We start from the raw sequence: 19,906 nt of genomic DNA, 5'->3' as shown, positions 1-19,906 counted from the left end.
ATATCCGATTATGATTTCTGTTGATGACTTGTATTTAGACTCTCTCTCTCTCCATACTATTGTCCTGTCTGAAACAAGTAAAGTATAAACCTCAACAAACTCATTTGTTCAAGAATACTTCTGAATATAAAGCATACACAAAAGAACTTTCATCCATTTTAATAATTGATCATTGCCAACTAGAAATGTGGTTAACATGTGACTTGTTCGAATTTTCTTTATACTTTTAACTACATGTATATTCATCAGCAATTCCAGACAAAATAAAGGGCACCCCATGCAGTCTTCTTAATCCATTTTTGGTGAAGGTCTCTATCCAATTAGTGTGTTTTTTTTTTTCAATGTAAAATATTCTGATTTTCTGAAATATAATGTATTGTTTAGAATTTATTACCAAGACTTGTCTCTTTTTTTTCTGACAGTAAATCTGATGGAGGTAAAAATGAAATGAAGCAAACTTAATTTGTACTAATATTTAATATTGATTTCTTCAATAAATGCTTTTCTATACATTGAATACGTGTACACTGTGTTCAGATCGGCTGTCATTTCCCATTCACATCAATATGAATTTCACGTCTATATATGCTTATCTAAAGAAGTGTACGATTAAAGTCAATAGTCAATATCGCTGATCATATTTTTCTGTATTTGTTTGTCGAAGAATCTATATTTTAAGTATTAGTCATGTTGAATATATGTTGGTCCGATAGGTTTTCCTGAAAAGAATTTATGTTCTACATTACTATTATTAGTAACAAAGTAATAAATACAACTCATTAAATTAACACATAAGACTGTAAATATTATTTACCCCCTCAAACATGCCCTCACAGACATTACAGAGAATAATGTTTAAATGACTGCTATGTTCAATATACATGTAGTCTATTCATTTCTACATTATATCTCTGTCACAGTATTACATAATGCATACATGCATACACATAAATTTCACTGTCTTTTTTTATATTACACAGAATTATGATAAAGGACAAGGTTCATTTGATATAATATTAGGCCCTGAGAATTGCTAAAAACTAAAGTTTACGCTGAATCAAAACTGAGTGGAAGTATCAAGGTTTAAGACGAATGTTTATAAAGAAAAACAAACAAAACAAAACACATACACACACATTAATTTCATGAAGTAAAAATTCTTCCCCAGTTTTGACTTTAAAGATGAAGATTTTATTCTATTTGTAAAATGTCAACACTTTTATCAATATCGTGAGATCATCCAACGTGTAATGAAATCTATTACAAGAAGTCTATAGCATACACAATTCTCCATAATTTCACCAGTAATCTATACAAGACACTATTAAAGCACAGTCATATTTTATTTATTTCAGCGCGTTTTTGAGAAACATACGGAATAACACATGGGATTGCTTTTTTTTCTGCAAAGCCTTGAAATATTAATTTATCATTTTCACTTTTTAGAAAGGAAATCTGCATAATTTGTATGACATGGACACAAGTACATTTTACAGTAAAACTGAGCACTATAGTATTTCATTTTAGCAGCCATGACTGGTGCGCACTCTTAATTAATTGAGACTCAAGGTTTGCTTCATATACGTTTTGTGTTATTATACTGTTATGCAACATTCATCCAAAAAGTTCTGGATGGATTATTCTCAGGATACTGCGAATTCTCACAAGGGTAGCCTTGTAAACGTTCTAAATAATTTTGATACATAATGCCCGGAAAGCAGAAGAGTATAAACCGTATGCATATAGCTATATCATCAGTGTGAAATAAAACACAAAAATCATCATAAACCTAAGCAATATTTAGAATCTGCCATATAAAGGGTGTAAAGAAAGTTCCTCCCTCGATGAAATATTTTTGAAACAGTTCAAAGTACACTCTGTACATTGTAGTATTGAACTGAAGGGATCAATTTTTCAGTCTGACAAAATCACTAGATTGTGTTTTCTATTTGATTTATGGCAATTTTTTTTGGGGGGGGGATTTAAAGTTTGTTTTCATATGAAAGTATATATATCTTAAAAATAATCTAATTTTGTTTGTATTCTAGCCTCTAATTGGTTAATATCCAAAAAGGAACACAAATTATTTCTGTATAATCTGGTTTGGTATGGGGACCCCCCCCCCCCGACAACCAGCTGAATCATCTGTATCTATACAATCCTCTCATTTCCAGTCCTCGGGATTCATGGAAAATTCCAGATTTAATAAATGTACCTTTAACGTCAAACAATAATTCGATCTTACAACATGTAAACAAACAATAAGGCTGCTAGGCCTATGTATCAGTTTTTACCTCCCATCGCTTCTCATCACTTCCGTTACTTCCGTTTCGACGGCTGTATTATTAAATGAAGTGTAGATTCAAATTTCTTTTAAAATTATAGGCAAGTAGTTTTAAAAGGGTAGCCTTATGGAAGAACATCTTTAATATATATAGCTAATAAAATATGCTGGTATTACTTTGCAGAACAGGTTCATGAATCTCGGAATCATTACCCCTGTTGGGAGACTACTTATGTCCACTGACTGTATGGTGAGGCCATTATAAAATAGCGAAATTTACAAATTTCTGCAAAACAGGAAGACCACAATGTTTAAATGTAACATTTAGCTTCTTTATACCGTAAATTAAACTTGTTTAAGCCAGGCTGGATAGTCATCTACATAACCATTTGCAGAAAAAAAAAATTGGAGGTAAAATTTGCGGCCCATATGTGTGTGTGTGTGAGGGTGTGTGTGATATTTTAGTTATATGATGATTTAAAGGTCACGATTACAATGAGCGGTATAAAGTAAGTAATTAAACAAAAATAACAAGAGAATTGTTGACATGTGTAATAATCATAGTTTTGTTTTGTTTTTTTTGTATATATATATATATATATATATATATATATATATATATATATATATATATATATATATATATATATATATATATATATATATATATATATATATATATATATATATATTAATAACCTTTAAAGAAAAACATTTTCTTAAATATTTTTGAAATACGCTTTTACGTATTACTTTGAGGATTGTGAATTTTTTTTTTTTTATTTTGGTAACTTCCTTTATTAACAAAAAATTGTTTTGGAACATTTATGTCACGATTAAATCAAAACTGAATTTATACAAAACATGTTTTTTTCCCCTCAGTTTCAGTCACTTTGTTACACTATCCAATCTCTCCCATTGTCTCATGGTTTAAAGAAATTAAAACCAATACTTCAAGTGGAAGCACTTTAATTGATTTGACCAACAATCACAGTAATCCTACTTTCTTCAAAAATGCTTTTTTATTCCTATGTGTTTCATAAATTTATTGTGGCTCCACCATGCCCGAGTGGGACTTTCATTAGAACAAATTTAATTTTCTTTTATCGCTTCATTGCTAACTATATATAAATTTGCTTGAATTAATTTTTTACCTATATTATATATAGGACAATATCATGATTAAAGCAAATTTCCTTTTTATATCTAGGGGGCTGTCTAACCATCAACACTCATTTGCTTCTCCGTTATAAATTTAACTTCATCAATGTTATTAACTTGCCACATTCCATTTATTTAATCACGTATGTATTGTCATTTCATTACATCTATCCACTGTTCCAGAAAATGGCTTATTCTCTTTAATATGACAGTTTATCTTCTCTGACTGGAAACCTCATGGAGCGATTGCTAGTAAAAAGCAGTCTACAGGTTTTTTGAAATCTGTTAACAGATCCCAAGGAATGGCCCCCCAAACATCTTGCTAAGTTCAGGTATAAATATACCCTGATCATAGTGAACTCAACTCAGTAGTTGTCTTAGAACTGTTTGTGTCTTGGTTGTGTTAAATTATGTACAGTGTACAGGAAGAACTCTAGAATTTGTAACAAAATTAGGGATGTGATTCCTGTTTTAGGTTCTATCCTCTGAATGAATTTGGCATTTCGTTCTAGCTACAGTTCATTGATATAAGACATTTTATGTTCAAGTAGTATTTCCTCTGTTACATCTTTTCTCATTTTGTTAACCAGGACTATTCCCTTACCCCCCCCCCCCCCCTGAATACGGTTCTTTGTGCATAAAACAGTTCAATATCAAGTGGGACTACTATAACTTGCCCTTTATTATCCCTATAACAGATAAAAATTCACTGTATCTGAATGTCGTATAGTAATACATTGCAATATACTGTCAGCAGTAGACCCCAATTTGGCTTCTATGTTCAGCATCTGCGAGGACATTTTATCACTTTTCATATTACTTTCACTTACCGGTCGCAGGTGCCAAGTGGTAGGGCGTTTGCTTCGTGATGGATCAAGGTTCAGGTTCTATTCTCGTTCCAAGCGCCGTATCAAACGTATTACGTATAACATGATGGGTAGTGACTGTTCCTTCGCCAAGGGCCAGGCATCAGATAAGAAAGTTGGATACGACCGTAAAAAAATATTCTATGAGATATCCATATCGGCTACTAGTTCATGGTTCATGCTCAATAAATTTTGGAAATCCATGTGGAAGTATGATTCAGAGCTAAATATGTATAGTCTGTCATTCATTCCAATACATGATGACTGCACATTTCTATTGCTTGTTGGTGTCACTAACCGAAGTAAAGCAAATCCTGTGGTGGACTATCAAGTTCTCAGTCAGAATCAACGTTTTAACATTTCCATGGTAATTTTGAGCCTGATTCACATTCCGAACTACTCGACAGCTGTTTGGCAAAAACATAGTGGCTACATCTGATTCCTTCCGTCTGAATCCTTCTCTGTAGCTTCCAAGGATCATTATACTGTGGTCGAAATATGGACACATTTGTTTTGCTATGCTAGATACTGGAAATTCTCATGGTATCTCTCCTCATGACCACCTGCTGTGGGTCCCAAAATTTGACCCAGTCCTACAAACACTGACTCTGTTCTATGCTGCATTCCAATGTCACCGGCAGAAATTTTAAGATGATTGGTTCAGAAATAAAGAATTGTTCAATATATTTAACCTAAACTTTGGAGTCTATGAAAAATAATGATTTTGTTGTTATTGTTATTTAGAACTTCGGGAAGTAGAATAAAATAAATTTCTTTGGTAGAATATTTAGCGAGGATCCAATCTTACCGTTTTAGGAGGGGTGTGCTATGATTAAATATCAACAACATGGTTCGTCTTAAAAGAGGATAGAGTGATATTTATTTGGGTGTTAATAATAAAAATCATTGATTTTTCTAATCCTTCCAATATTATTGGCTTGAAAACTTGGCAGAAATAAATTTGATTAGTGATTGCATGGTGTACTTATTTTTAAAGAATCATAAATCTGATTAAAGCTCGCAAGGATCGAAAATACTTCATAAAATTGACAGTACTGAGAGAGAGAGAGAGAGAGAGAGAGAGAGAGAGAGAGAGAGAGAGAGAATATTTGAAGTTTAATATAATTTTCTTATCAATTACACAATTGTGTTGAAAAAACTCCTTTTTTGTCGGAGAATTGCTAAATATTATATTCATTGCTAAAATTTCTTCAGGGTTCATTTTATAATCACTAATGTTGTTTCTGGCTGTAATAACCAGTACTTATTTATATTCTTACATATTTGCGCTCTGTATCTTTAATTTATAACTTATATTTGACTTAAATCTGACTTACAATTTCAGCAAGTCAAAACTAACTGTATAAGGGCTGATACACTATTTATATAATATTAACCAATAACTAGTATTTTTGTACGTAATATACTGTACATATCCATATACATCCATAAACAAGATTCAAGCGGTTTAAGCTTTAGATTCCAAATGTTTATGAGCTACATGTTTACTTTTATTTTTGTCAATTTTTATATTGATAATAAAACTTTAATATAATAAACTAATTAAGAATAATATTCTTTCATTTATCAACACGTCATATAAAAAAGTACAAGTCAATTTGATTGCTCCATTTCTCATATTTTACTCATTGATACATGTAAATGTTATTAATGACCACCCCCACTACTCACGGAAAAAAGAAAATAAACTATTTAAAAAATTTTAAAAAATAAAAAAAATAGAAAAAAATACACACCTTTTTGAGTTGTCTTTCTGGATGTGGATTTTTATCTGTTAAATGTATAAAGCATAGTATATTTAAAATTGACAAGGTTTTATTTTATATCCGCATGTCTCAAAAACATTTTAATATCGCTATAAACAGTGTTCGTCAATACACCTGTACAACTCGTAAACCTGCATCAGAACTAAACACTGCATTCTCTCCAAAATTAACGAATGCATGTCTAGTTTTTGATTATTTTTTTTTTGTTTCATGACGTGATCAAACTGTTTATTCACGTGATTTTCAACGAATTTATCACGTGAGAAAAATACATGATCATCATCATCCAAAAAGTCCAGTCAGTTATTTCTTATATAATTTACATTTTACTTGATGCTTTAAAAAATGAGATATTTACGTTATTTTATTCAATAAGTAGAATTTTAAGTCTGCAAGACCCACACAATGTACGCCACATAGAGCGAGAAGGCAGTTCTGTCACTTGATGTACAAATGGCTTTATGAAAATATATAAATGTATCAAGCTATTTCCTGATTTGTACTTTTATCTCGGACAAGGACATTTGAAAATGTAAATAATCCAAAATATAAGACATCATCCTTAACATGCAGGGAGGGAGAATTTTCTAAAAATATCTCTGAAGGTAGCATTTTTACAAGGGATATAACAATAGCATGCAACGTCACAAGGCGCAAGCTAAAAAACAATAAGAATTTAATTTCGTTTAAACTGTACCCTTCCATATTTAATGCCGAATGCGGTACTGTACCCCTTCCCAGAATGAATAGTGAATGTGGTACCAGTATTAAACCCATTCCAGAATCAAAGGTGAATACAGTTGTATAATACCCATTCTAGAATCAACAGTGAATGTGGTACTGTACCCCTTCCAGAATTATCACTGAATGTGGTAATGTACCCATTCCCGATTTTATCCTGTCTTTCGTATTTTAGCGACTAAAATGACAAATCTATATATAAAGCAACATCTGAAAGCCCTGGTTATATAATTAAGGTCCTTCTGAAGATTTGTAGATTTTCAATGGAAATGAAAGGAAAGGTGAACGTAGGAATTATAAGTCGGATTTACGGTGGAGTAAGCAAAAGCGTGAAGCAATCCAAAGGGGTAGTTAAACACATACATGTACATGAAAGTATGGAGATAACGAACAGTATTCAAGCTCAAAAGTCCATTAAACAATACAAAATAGGAGCAGAGCAAACACGGACCTCCAAAACATCAGAGGTGAGATCAGGTGCCATGGAGGAGTGAGCATCCGCTGCCGATCGGTCACACCCGCCGTGTGCTCCTTGTCTTGATCGGGAAATAACGAAAAAATCCGTCGACAATTCAGTGTGTAAATAATGGCCTAACAAATAGTATGAAAAACGTCAGTCAGCATTTGACTCAATGATAAATTGTATTTGCTGACAAGGTCATTGTATCGACCATAGAACTTACGAAATGATTACTGTATAGGGGGAAAATAACTCGCGGTCTAAATATTCGCTATATTCACGGTGTTAATAAATCCGTGAATTCAAGAAACAGTGAATAAGTTTTCAAAAATTTATTTATTTATTTTTAATATGTTGTTTAGTAGGGATGAGTTCAAAATACCAGAAGATGTACATTATGTATAGTGATTATAGTCTTCAGTAATTACGAGTTGATCTAGGATCATCAGATTATTTAATTATCACGCTCTCTAAAAATTTGAATCAGCAGATAATGACCATATGTTAAACAGCTATTTTAATAGCCGAAGCTACATGTACTGGTCAAACAAAACTCAAGTGATGTGGGTTTTGATTTCCCATACGTAACTTACATTACCGCTGCGGGTACCAATCACCTGAGCATGTGTATTAGTTTTTATCGACATTAGGTAATAGGGTCATTGTTTTTTTTTTAATGAATTTTATTATTTAAATAAATTTTGGATTTCCTATAGACACAAAATAATTTTATTTTGTCAACGTAATGCATTTATAATCGTGTTTAGACCATAGGAAAAACAAGCGAGAATCTATAATAGCGTTGTACGACAAATCGTGCTTAATGTCATAGCCTTTTAACGGCGCTTTCAAATTCCGATAAATTTTAAATCTAACAACTTTTATAGATTACGTTAATTGAATATAGCTTATGTAATGAATATATCCCGCTGGCTGACACATTTTTACTTTTTAACACCGAGTTGTCGTTTTTGCTAAACTTTTAATGGACGAAGGCAGAAAAAGGGGAATAACTTATTTCGTACAAATTCCGCGAATTCATCAAACCGCGATCGTGTCTGAGGAGAGAAAAACGTGAAAATAACAACCCGTGAAATTAATCCCCTATACAATACTTTATACGAGACTGTTGATATTCTTGTTTGATGGACTATTTTGTCAATAATTTACCTCGTTTTAGAAATTGTACATACGTAGAGCATGCTTTTGCGTATCGAATCAACTGAGAGATATAAACCCCGTATGGAGGTGATGAAGGTATATTGCTGCATAAGTAAGGGAAGTTGACGATTGAAAAGTTAGTCATCACGTTTATCATAAAGCTTGGTTGTTAGACTACCATTAACGTCTTTTTCAAGTAAAATTTCCAAATATGAAACAAATGTGTTAGACTCTGTGGTATCTTTTATCTCAAGCTCACCGGGATATATCGTATTGACATAAGAATGGAAATAACCATTGTTAATTGACAGGAGGCCACAGCAAGTGTTTTCTTCTTTTCACGTAAAAGATTTTGAACAAATTCTGCTTCATATGAATACAAAAAAAGGTCTGCTTATAACGGGGCGCAATTGGTACCCATGGGAATTTCAACAGATTGTTGGAAGACCTGGTCTCCAAAAACCACATAGATATTGTCAATCAGAAACTCAAGCGTCTTTTTAATGTCAACTTCAGAGTACTTCAGAGTACTTGTGTGTACAATCAGAATGTTTTTTAACAAAATAATTTTGCAAATGACCAATGAGAAGGTAAGTAAATTAACGAGTTCCATTTTTATTGAAAAAGCAGCTGTCAATGATATCAAAAAGCCTGGACTTTAATTTATCGTATTAACATAGTATATGTTTCGCTGAAACACGAGAAGTTACGTTTTTTGTGTTTTCATTTATTTCATTACAACTCTTGTGCTTTGTTATTTAATCAATATATTGATGATTTAAACCTCATTGGTGCAATTGTGTAGAGGTTCATGTCTGATGATAATACCCTCAGGGGGGTAAAAATGAAAAACATTCAACAATAGTTTTCACTGCATGAAAAGAAGGGTAAAATCCCAAAAATTATGTAACCGTCCTTCTAATTGGAAACGTTTGTATGTAAACGTGGGTGTATTATACATATATAGGTGTTGTTAACTTTTTGACATTCACTAACATTGATCTAAAGACAGTATTTACAAATTGGCTTCATGTAGGCAAATAAAGAACAGGTATGTGGAATTAAATATGTGTAGGTTATGATATAGCAGAAAAAAAAGTTATTTTAGAGTGTGTGTGTGTGTGTGTTTTTCTTTTGGATATGTGCAGGTTATGATATACAATGTAGCAGGAAAAAAAGTTTTTTTTTGTAGAGTGTGTGTGTGTTTTTTTTATATCAATCTATACAGATTTTTTAAACAATTTGTATTGGAAATGTCATTATTGATTTTCGTACCTAAATATTTTTTCAACAGATTTTTATGAAAAGACATTTCATAAAACAGAAATTATGGGAAGCTCATCAATTACTCCCGAATGGAATGTATCAAGTATTGCCGAAGAAAAAGCAAAAAATGAAATCCATACAGTTTGGTATTCATCGTCGACTTCAACAGAACAAACTCTTCAGAAAATCCGGAACGAAACGAGCAACTTCTCTGCTGATTACAACCATTCTGACATTTCCGGGGCTGTATCATTCAAATTCTATTTGTTCAGTTCCGAAAGCAGTAGTCTTACTTCGGATGGATTTGATAAATCTATCGTGATACTGGGATTGATCATTGGATTACTGGGTTTCGTAGGAAATTCTGCCACCATCTTCAAAATTTTGTGGGATAAAAAGCTTCATACTCCAACATTCGTCACCATTGCTTGCCTTGCAGTTCCAGATCTTCTAAATATTATCAGTCTCTGTCTGAGTAAATTTTCTAACCTGCTTTTATATGTTAGGAATAGGTATCTCTCGTCCGAAAGTGTTTTCGAGTTCATAACAGTGTTTTTCCTAACTGAAACTATTTCGTCTAGCTCAAGTGCACACATCGTGTTCCTTTCTTTGATCAGATATTTATTAACAGTCCATCCATTACAGAGCAAAATACGACTCACCGCGTCAATTGTCATCGGATGTTCTATTATGATTTGGGTTTATTGTTCACTGTTTTCAGCATTTATATTAATAATGATATTAGGACCTGGTAAAGTGTCGACCGATGAAGGGAAAATCCTGTCAATTGCAAGCTTTTTCATAAGATTTGCTATTTCCGGTTTGCTGTCTATCTGCGCAATCATTACTATACATATTATGAAGATGAAAGCCCTAAAACATTCCTCTGTTACCAACAGCATCCATAGAAGAATGAATGTAATAATTTCCATTATATTATCAGTTTTTATGTGCTTTCAAATATTTCACATTTCATGCTTTGTCGCTGCATTATCTATATCATTTTCTTTAGAACACAGCCTGTTTTCAGGAAACCATTCTGCATACGCATATGATATGGCCTTTCTCTTTGGGCTCCTGAACTTCGCTTGTAATCCTTATTTACTCTTTTTTGCCTCAATGATCTCTTCATGCACAAAACATTAAACATACTCGCGATGTCAACAAATATTCAAATGTTCAGTCGATTTGTTGATATTCCAATATTAAATTCATTATTCAAATATTCGGGGTTTTTCAGTATACTGAAAAGAGAGATATCTCTGGCAAAATCTGGAAAAGTAGTTAATAAATCAAGTGTGTTTCCTTTTTTTTTTAAATTTTGAATTAAACAGTACCTTGGTAATTAAATCCCATCTTGTTATTATTCTCAAAACAATATTATATCAATTAAGATAATTTTTCTACGGCAGATAATTATTAGTCCTGCACGATGTACGTTTGTATGAGTTTTAATTCTAGTTTTCGACTATTTATATAATAGTGTTGTGCTTTGCATGCACTATGCCTAAATAGTAGTCAGGGTTTGACACATGATGCACGAGCCGGAGGCGAGTGCACTATGTGTCAAACCCTGACTACTATTTAGGCATAGTGCATGCAAAGTACAACACTATTGTTATAATTATGCTGACTGTTGTATAAAAACGACAATCTTTTCTCCATTTCTAATGTTTCATCACTCTTACATTCATGTTATTACACCCCTATTATGACGTCACTTTGTGCTACATGTACGTCATAATCTTTTTTCTTTAATTTTGAATGTTCCATGCATTAGGTATAGGTAAAAATAGTTTTAGAGAATTTTAGTTGAATGAAGGGGAAAAAGTTGCAAGAAACTATTTTAGAAAAATTATTTTATTTATTTTTTTTTAAATGTAAAATATTTGAAACTAAGTTTATATATATTATAATACAGTGCTTTAGATAACGGCGTCTGTGGCATAATCGGTAGCGCGTCGAACTGACAATCTCGGGGTTGTGAGTTCGAGCCCCGGCGTGGGCGGTGTCGGATTTTCTTCAGAAAAAGATGCTGTGCACTATTTCGGCATAGTATGCTTACGCTATATAAAATCCTTCGAACACTATGCGAAAATAATACATAAGAAGATTATTTTCGAAATTTGCACTGGCTGAAAGGACGTCACGTGACAATCGTCCTTTTGTGATATTAACGTGAAAGCGCGTCCGCGGAATATGATATAGCACAGCTCACCGCTCGGCTACACCAAAGTTACGTAGAACGTGACGTCATAATACAAGAAGCATGTTTTTACTATTGTGACGTAATGACACGAACTCTGTGCAGTTTGGACTGTGTCATATTAATCACGTGGAGTGATTATATAATATAACTATTATGAACTTCAGTGAAGGGTCAATATGTGGTTATAAGGACCCTGTCAAAAGATATTGACCTCAGTAACAGAAAATGATAGCGACCTCGCAAGCTCGATCGCTATCACTTTCTGTGTCTTCGGTCAATATCACTTGACATGGGTCCTTATAACCACATATCGCCCTACACTGAAGTCCATAATTGTATAATACTTGAGTATTGATTATATAGAGACAAACTGACGGGAAGGATAATAATAGATGATCAATTAATTATTTAGATTTAAAAAAAAAAATGAATGTTTTTTTCATGTAGGCCTATACACTTAAAATCAATATATCTGTATACATTATTGACAAATATTACATAAAGCTACTTTACTGTACACTAACAAAACTCTATATGAAATTTTACCACAAAATGCCGACTCAAATCTACTAGTTGAGGGTAGGGTGATGCATGATTGTATAAAATAAAGCAGGACTAATATATTTTATCGAATACTGGAATATATTCGAATATTCCTACCGAATAATTGGTAATTTTGACATCCCTAATTCATACATATTGCATTTAATGAATTTTATTATCAGTTCTCTCATAGGATTGTTATAAACTGCATTTAAAATTAATAAATTTGCCATATCATTAAAGGACAAAAAGTTTCAAAATACGCATGCAGGCCCTGAATTTAGATGCTTTAAATACATGCAAATTATCTATTTTTTTTCTGCAGAAATATACATTGGATTTCATGATGCTTTATGTATAATATTTGCTTTCTATTACAAGGTCTACCACTTGAGCATATTTTCTTTCTTTCCTTTTGATTCAATAAAAAGAAAAAAGATATGAAAACTTATCATAATTGGATTTTTGATTCATAGAATAAAGAACTAGGATAACTTTATGCATAAAATGGCCCTGTCCATACACTGTCAACATCAAATATGACTGTTGTATCTAAGTCTCTATAATCTCTGTAACTGATAAACATTCATTGTATCTAAATGTCCCATAGTAATACAATGCTACGTATAACATGTTAGAAATATACTTTCATCTAGCTGTTTATTTAGCATATGTAAGAACATATTATATCATATATTTTGCTTTATTTTCTCCCATGTGACAGTACATGATGTGTAACCTGAAAGTGGTTTTATGGAGGAGGTGACATTTTGTGAGGTTAGAAACTCTGAAACGAATGAATACATTAATTGCTCTATGATTTTCATATAATGGAAATCTCGTGTGAGATTCTGATATTGCAGAAATGTTATAGAAAATAAAATCAACATTATTAATGTTTGTGGTATGTAGTCTTATTAGCTATAACTCTCATCATGTTACATGAGCAATATCTCGTAGTTTTCATTTACTTTTTTATCCCCTCGCGACGGAGTTGAGGGGATATGGTAATGCAATTGTGTGTGTGGGGAGGGGGGTGTTAGTTAATACTGTACGAAACGGAAGTGACGTAATTTGCACCGGGATCGAATGTTGCCTTGATATATGTATATTTTTAATTTATTCATCTATTGTCTGATCTTCTCATATTCCAATCACATAAATAAAACTGAACGAGGGGATAATAAAATATAACATACAGTATTTTACCTTTCCAAGTGTAAATTATAATTGAGTTGTGTGCAATCGGGTTCGAAATTTTTGTTAACATCATATTTAGCTACGTACATGAAGCTTGAATTACCTACGTACAGTGAAGTCGTCAATTACAGGTTTACGTAACCACGATTATTGTCGGTGTTTTTAAAGCATGTAGCATTTACTTCTAAACAGCGCTTGTCCAATCACTATATATTTAGCTGCGTAAATGTAGCTTGCCTACGTACAGTGTTCAGTCGCCAATTACGTGTTGTCTCAGTTCCTATTCATTCGTATGTATTTTATGCCATATTGTTTGAATTGAAGCTCTGAAAAATTAATAAACACATTGGTCAAGAATTGATTTTTCTGTCTGTAATCAGTAACAGAATTTCGAAAATCAACATTAACGTGTTACGTTTTTGTTCACTGCAGAAAGGCAGAAGTTGTAGTTAAACAACAATAGCTGCAAAGTATGGCACTTGCATTCAGTTATAACTCAGAAATCATTCATAATGATCAGTGCCCAAATAAATTTACACTGATTAATAAATCAAACTGCGGCCAACACCTCATGACATGGAACGTATCAAAACTCAACATGCTCAATATTCAAAACCTAGTGTCAACTTTTTATTTACTTAGAATTATAAAAGTGTTCTCCAAGGAAAATTTAAAAAAGTAAAATTGTGTTTCCCTTGCAAAAAATAAATAAATAAATAAATAAAATGAAATGAAATTTATCCCCTCGCAACGAAGTTGGAGAGGATATAGTAACTCTCGTGTATGTGTGTGTGGTGGTGGTGTGTGTGGTGGTGTATGTGGTGGTGGTGGTGAGAGGGTGCGTAACAAAAGTTAAGCAAGTAATAATTCATATCAGGATTGACATGCTCTTTTGCGAGGGGATGCTCCGCTTTGCGGTGCCCTTGTTTAGTCTAACACGTGCTTGAGATACAAATAAAATTGCTTAATATATTTCTGCATAAACGTTACTTATAAATTCATTATATTTTCTTGTATATTTAAGACATTCTGCTTAATTTGTATTAAATTAACAGAAGCGGTAGAATCCGGTACAAATATTTCATTTTATCTGCAATGAATAGTGTGCAACACCATTGTCTGTTGGTGTTACTTAAGGATATCCGCTCCTCAGCCAGGAAGGATAACTCTCTAATTTATTATTTAATTCAAAACGTCTCGAAATGAAGCTTGAAATTGAACTCTTTTCATGCAATAATTTTCATTTCAAGCATCTCAATGTGATTCAAGGTTCTTTGAAGTCTTAGAAACGGTCTTATAAAAAGTTCATATTTGTACCCCAAAAAAGTAGTTGAAAAAAATTACATATTTAAAGAAATTCAATTTCCTTTAATCCAGTCTATACAAATGTTTATTGGCACGAAATGAAATTAGAAGTAATTTATGGTGTTTAGCACCGATAGGAAACACTTTATACACTATGCATTATAAAATAATTGAAGTAAATGGAAGAAAGTTAAGTATACCGTATAAGTATAAAATCAGATAATTTTCTTAATTGTTACTATCTAATATAACTTGTGTAAAATGTAAATGCAGGTTATGTCAATTCTTACATGCAATTCGTAGACTTGCGATTTGTCAAATTGTGAAATGTATATTTTAGATTTAAGACTTTAAATCATTTCAAGCAATGTTGCATTATGTCCTTCAAGACAAAAGAAGGTGCAGTAAGTCTGACGAATTATTTCGCTGCGTAACAATTCTATAATTTTTTCACAATCGTCCTATCGCAAAAATATATAGAGCAGCTGAAAAAATCTCAATTTATTCCATATGCATCCTTAAAAATATTTTATAGTTCAAGGGTGGATCCAGCGCTGGCGAGCCACCCTCCCACCCCCACCCCCCTGATTGTCGTTTATGTCTATGACTTTTTTATCATTTGTAAAGATGTAGATACCATTTTGGCTTTAATATTACCTTTAAAAAATGATGTTTTTAAAAAAGTCTTAAAATTTGCTTAAAATGGAGTTGAGTATATGAATGTGGTGAATCAGGAAAAAATATGGCATAAAAGAGGACGGTTCTGGAAAAATGACACCATTAATTTGTTACCATTTTATATTCTAAACATAAAACTCCTCAAATAACAAGGTGAAGATAACGAACAGTGATCGATCTCATAAAAATTTACAAACAATACAAATTTGTGAGCAGGGCATATACCACGGACCCCTGGAAATTCCAGAGGTGGGATCAGGTGCCTAGGACGAGTAAGCATCCCCTGTTGTCCAGTCACACCCGCCGTGAGCCATATGTAGATCAGGTAGACGGAACATTCCGTAGTCAAATTCAGTAATAGAATCAAAGTCCTAACAATTGGTATGAAACACGTCAGCCAATATATAGCCCAATAACAGGTTATATTTGCTAACAAGGTCATTATAACGACCATAGAATTTACGAAATGCTGACTTTTAGCGAGGTTGTTGAAATCCCTGACACATTATAACTTATTTGTCAGTAGCCTGCCTCGGTTTAAAAAAAATGATCGTACTCGGAGCATACTCCTGAGTAAAATGACTCATTTCAGGAGTTATTTTCATTAAGAAAATAGTGTCTACATGCAGCCGTCGTCCACTAAATTTTTCGGATATGTTGTGCAACATTCTTGAGAAATCATCTTTCTTTAAATCTTTGTGGGCGATGCATGTGGTCTATATAGTCTGAAAGAAAATTCCACTGAAAATTGATGTTTTCTGCAACTTTTAAGAAAATACGGAAAATGCACAAGTTCATGACGTCACAATTGTCATTAAAGAGATCATATAAGACAAGTATTCCTTTTACAGGAATGATCGACAGGGAGTATCAATAGTCATCATCATGAAATGTATTGAAATAAGATTGTAAACATTTAAACTATTATAAAAATCATGTTTTTCAACCTTCTTTTTTTAAGTTCAATTTATTAAATTAATATTTGTCTTTTGAATATGTTTCTTCACATAATTTCTCAACTGAGTACGATTTGTAAAGAATATCCCTATTTTATTAAAAGGTCATATCTTCTCATTTATTATTTGCGACTGCTGATTTACCGGACATAAAGTGGTGGCGGTTCAATTTGAGTGAAAAATTCTCCAAGGGTCGTTAAAAAAACAAGCAAACAAATAAACAAACCATTGTAGTGAGGGATTTTAAAGCTCAGGGATGTTTGGGTCCAGGATTTCTCTATTCAACTTTGTAAACGGTTTAAGAGACAGTTTAGAGGGCGTAATATGCATGCATATTACAAAACGCAATTCATTTAAGGAGAGTTTTTAGATTTGAGGGTAAATACATTTCCACTCTTATAGGACCCCCCTTCGTCTTAAAAGGTGTAAGCTAATGCACCGTTGCATAATTTACAAAAGTTGACAAATCGCAAGCCTACAAATTACACGTGAGCACTGACATAACTTGCTAATGACAAGTTATTTTGAATAGTTACAATTAACAATTTGTGACAGAACAATTGACAAATTACGAAATTATGATTTACAATTAACAAATTGAGGTTTACATATACTTTCTAAGAATAACAGCGATGGAAATTTGAACCCATTGGCTTTTCATATTTTTAAATTCTGCATGCACTGAGTGAGAAAAGACTTACATTTATAGAGTCCGTTCGACTGATACACCCTATTTGGACACGTCTCGGGAAGTATTTGGGTACAAGGACTTCTTTGATCAAAGTAAGGTCTTTGTACATAAGTGTTATAAACTGCACAAAAACCTGTAAATATTGAATGTAATATTTTCTTACTTTTTTTCATTATATGAACAAGTTACATGTAATACATATTTGAACCACTGGAATCCAGCAGAATTAGAACTCTGAACCTAGAAAAAAAAATGAATAGGTTAAAAACCCAAACCCTTTTATTGAAAACTGTAAACCCGGTAATGTTCCAATCAAGCGTATTAATTGACTCTTGTTTGCAGTGAAATTCTTAAAGCCATAAAATCGTAAAGCCTGTATATGCCTCAAGTAATAGAATAGATCAAATCCAAAAACTACATCTCGGATTTCTCGGTAACTTTATGGATCATATTTTCATAATCAGATTTCGAAATCACTTTTCCAACAAAACAAAATACTAGTATATCAGTATTTTTGAAACTGTACGCGGTTTAAAATCAGGAAACTGAAAAAAAATCTTAATTAATTTTTCATGGTTACAGGTAAAATTGTTGATCGATTAGAAGAGGAAAAATAAACCCATGCCACACAGAATACAGTCGCTTTTGTATAAAAGCTTAGTTTTATGCTTCTCGAATGTAATGATAAAGGTTTAATAGAGTAATGCAAGAACTGTTAGAACAACATAACAAAAATCAATAGAAAGTATTATGAATTATTCAAAGGTCATAGGAAACGATTCTTAACACTAGGATTTCACTTTTTAAACCTAAAGCTACATGTATATATGAAAGAATGTTAAATTACGAGTAGTAATATTTTTTGGCCTTTGTTCTACTGAAAAATAAAGGTGAAAACTTTTCCACTTGTTACTTTTCTTACCCGCTTATCGTTCTTGATTTTGTGGTTTTAGGACGTCACAAGAGCCCACTGATGTAAACAGAGCATTAGACTAATGTATTTCTACCATATTTTATCTAGTTAATTTAAGCTATTTTTGTAAATGTACATGTGTCTATATTTTCGGGTGAGTTATCTGATTTCGTAGTTCAGTCAATTCAGTTTGAGCGAGTCGTTGATAAGGCATGGCAACTCAAAACTGGAGCTTTTTATCGGAGGATGATCCTGATGAATATCCTATATAAAATTACGCTTTAATCAAGCTACAACTTCGATTACTTACCCTACATCAAACTTTTAGAAACAAAAAAATATTTCCCTGTTTAATACACATATACGACATACCAAGAGGATTTCATCGTCATTCAAAAAGTTATTAAGTCTTTTTTATTCCAAGAAAAATCGCATAATGCAACATAGAATAGAGCAATTTATTAAAAGTCACCCTTTCTGCTTAAAATAAAAATTTTGATTAAGCCTATAATATTCTGTTAAAGAAAGATATATGATATGTATGTGGGGAATATCCCTAACGTGAATCCCCAAAATAAACACGGGGGTCATGCAGTGGTATTGAAGTCCATGATAAGCGCGAGCCACTGAAATTGTCAGCGTCTTTGAAGTTTCGTTTTCCCCGATCTGAAACACACATATTGCTGTTAAAACGATACAGCAATAGAATCCCTGAGTTTATGACATAATCGTATTCTCATATATATATATATATATATATATATATATATATATATATATATATATATATATATATATATATATATATATATATATATATATTGACGTTATAATGTTATTTAGTTTGCTCCGGGGTTATCAAACGTTGATTTAAAAATAAAGTAAATTGATTTCTATTAAATCGATTGGAATGAAACTTCACATATTAACAAAATAAATATTTTTACACATGATAATGTGCTAACATTAAATTTCTTGAAAGTAGTATAACGAGGATTGACACTGTCTACGAACTTTTCGAACAACCCTCGTATATATATATATATATATATATATATATATATATATATATATATATATATATATATATATATATATATATATATATATATATATATATATATATATATATACCTCTTTTTGATATTTTATGTATTAAATTTTACTAAATTAAAAAAAAAATCGATTTCTAATTCATTCAATATCTACATTTGGTAGAATCCTTATTCTTCATAGAAATATTTCCACACGTTAGAACTGCCTTTTTTTCTCTAATACATAGGTCTACATGTTTAAACGGTGTTTTTACTAACTCGCATATATACAAGTTTACATTTAGTTTTTGCCAGAGCTGTTTTTAACCCATCTGCAGTGTGTTTAAAAATGACACGATTAAGAATTTTCAATTACAAAAACAAAGAAAAAACAAGGGGGAGGGGGCGCCAGAGAACAAGTTTTGGTGGTGATGATGTACAGTAAGTGAATTAAAGACTGTGTCAAATGATAAGAATTGATTAAATTGTATAAAACAGTAACACAAGAAATTTTTTTCTTGTTTTTTTAAAGCCATGTGATGCTACACAGCAAGTACGTATTGTTTGTAAAAAAAAAAGTGTCATCATGATACTGATACTGACACTAAAGTGTTGGACTCTGTGTGAAAGTAAAACTAGGTTGTAAATAAA

Source organism: Saccostrea echinata, unplaced genomic scaffold (assembly GCF_033153115.1).
Source record: "Saccostrea echinata isolate AGI-Se365-2 ecotype Australia unplaced genomic scaffold, CSIRO_AGI_Sech_v1 ptg000032l, whole genome shotgun sequence".
Taxonomy (NCBI): domain Eukaryota; kingdom Metazoa; phylum Mollusca; class Bivalvia; order Ostreida; family Ostreidae; genus Saccostrea; species Saccostrea echinata.
Note: the sequence above shows the minus strand (reverse complement) of the source record.